This window comes from Brassica napus, chromosome C5 (assembly GCF_020379485.1).
Source record: "Brassica napus cultivar Da-Ae chromosome C5, Da-Ae, whole genome shotgun sequence".
NCBI classification, from domain to species: Eukaryota; Viridiplantae; Streptophyta; class Magnoliopsida; order Brassicales; family Brassicaceae; genus Brassica; species Brassica napus.
The window spans coordinates 52,856,201-52,858,778 of record NC_063448.1 but is presented as its reverse complement, the minus strand read 5'-3'; positions in this window follow the sequence as shown (position 1 = coordinate 52,858,778).

Genomic DNA, 2,578 nt, shown 5'->3' with positions numbered 1-2,578 from the left:
ATCGGAACCCGATCTCGCCTAAGGACAACAAAATAGTCAGGCTCGCGACTTTAAACAAGCGCTGAGTGGGAGGCAACCCACATGGTTTGATTTTCTTTCTCTTTTGTGATTATGTTTTCTTGTGTGAATTGATTTTTGGTTGTGTTTTTAGATGATTTTTAGGCATGTATCACGATCAGGCATAGATCGATCCGAAAGAAACAGAACGGCGATCCAGGTAAGGGATCGGTCGATCCGGACACTAAGATCGGTCGATCCAAGTCACGGATCGGTCGATCCAAGTCACGGATCGGTCGATCCTATACGTATTGGATCGGTCGATCCAAGTAAGCATGTCCGGTTTGATTTCACTTAATTTAAACCGGAAAACACCCATAAAATTCAAACTCGCGAAAAAAAAGATCAAAACACTCTGATTTCATCTTCCTCTCCTCTCAAACTCTCTCAAACCTCTCAAGAACACCCAAATCGATTTTCATCATTTCTCAACCGATTTTTGTAATTCTTGGTGCTAAACTCATTAGTTTTTCAAGCTCTATCCGTTTCTACCATCAGTTTTCATCAAGACACAGGTATGACTCTCTAAATTTGGAATCTAAAATCGCCCTAGGGTTGGATTTAGGGGAATCTCCGAATTCTAAATGGAATAGCATCTAGGATGGTTTATTTGTGATGATTATACTCATGGGTTACCTTGATTGCCAATTTGTGGGTGAATTGCGATTGAAAAAAAAAAAAAAAAAAAAAAAAAAAAAATTTATTTTGGAGTTTAATTGAAAAACGAAAATGGGAATGGAGTGTGATGTGTTATCTTGAGTTTTGAGAAGAGATGTGTGCTAAATTTTTACATGTTTAGGGGATTGATCAGAATTGATTTTATAAGAGTGTTTTTCTATTTGTCTCTTACTTGGGTTTTGATGAATTAATTTTGCAGATAATGCCTAAGAGACAGAAGAAGCAGGGTGAGCGTGGGAGTTCCTCGGTACAGACTGCTAGGCTCAGCACAAAGGGCAGGTTCCGAAAGACGGATAGGTCTCATCCTGCGAATCGAGAGATAACCCAGCAGTGGGATATACATGATGATGATTTCTATGAGCAGATGAGGGGAGTGGAAATATGTCCGTCGCGCTTCGCTCACAGAGACACTACAGATGCATTGGGGATAACCGAGGATATTGAAGCCTTGTTCGAGAAGATTGGCCTGGGGTACATCTTCGATCTCCACTGTGATTGCTATGCTGATTTGACCAGGCAGTTCCTCGCATCAGCCCGCCTCTACCATCCTGACGAGGACAACCCGGTAGCTGATAAGGCGATGTTCTCCTTCATTGTGAACAGGCAGTTCCACTCCATGACCATCTTTCAGCTGTGCGACGTCTTTGGGTTCGGGAAAGGACGTCAATCTTGTGTTCCTGACTTCCCGGAACACAATGATTTCTGGACATTCATCGCTTCAGGAAACTTCATCTCTCGAGAGGCCAAGCAAGCTAGAATTCGTAGCCCTGTTCTGCGATATGCAGTGAGAGTGATCAGCAGTGTTGTCTATGGGAAGACAGAACCCGCTGCAGTGACAAAAGATGAGCTAGCTCTTCTGTTCATCGGGGCTGGACACCTATGGCCTCAAGGCGCAGACATTACCTATGTTAGCGGGAAGGACATAAACATAGGAGCTGTGATAGCGGAGAAGCTTGCGTACTTCAAAGTTTCAGATACGAAGAGATGTGGGTTTGGAGCGGTTATCACACAGATCTTAAGGCATTGTGGAGTGTTTCTTCCACCTGTTGACAGAGTGGTGGATAAGAAGGGGATGTATCAGAACTTTTTCGACATGAGAGCACTCATTAGCAGCCACTACCTCACCGGCCCTTGGCGAGGAAGCATCGACAAGTCCGCCCCTCATATCTACCAGTTCCAGAACCAACAAGGGAGAGAGCAATTTGTCAAGCTACCCGATACCGCCATCACCGAGCTGACTGATCCAGGTGCTATCATATTTCTACCACCGCCTGCATCTCTCTGCACCAGACCCGCGACACTGAAGAAGAAAGGAGTCGCATCATCATCGACACACCAGCAGGCACCACATGATGATATAGAGGAGGAACCTGAAGATGAGGAAAGTCTTTTCCCCACGGATTTCACTCCGTATATGCTGCCACCAGCACCTCCCGCTACTGCATCCGCTGCTGAGATCAACGCTTGGTCGATCAAGAGCCATCAAACCAACAACTCCATACTGCTGAAGATGTGGAAGGGAATCTGCAACATTAAGAAGGGATGCGCATCACAGCCAGCTGTTTCTGGAGATAGCGATGACGACTCAGGCGCTCACGACACCGCTGCTGGACCTGAGGCAGCGGAGGACTCTGATGATGATGGAGCCTTGGAGAGGCGCTCCAAGAGGCGTACTGACCGCAACGCCTGATCGGTAATCTCTCTTGGAATTATTTTCACACCGAGACGGTGTGAAGTAAGTCTGGGGGAGGATGCTACTTATGTACCATATTGCTTTTATTTCTTTTATTTTCTTAGTTTATCGGATTTGATTGTGTTTTAAAAAAAAAAAAAAAAAAAAAAA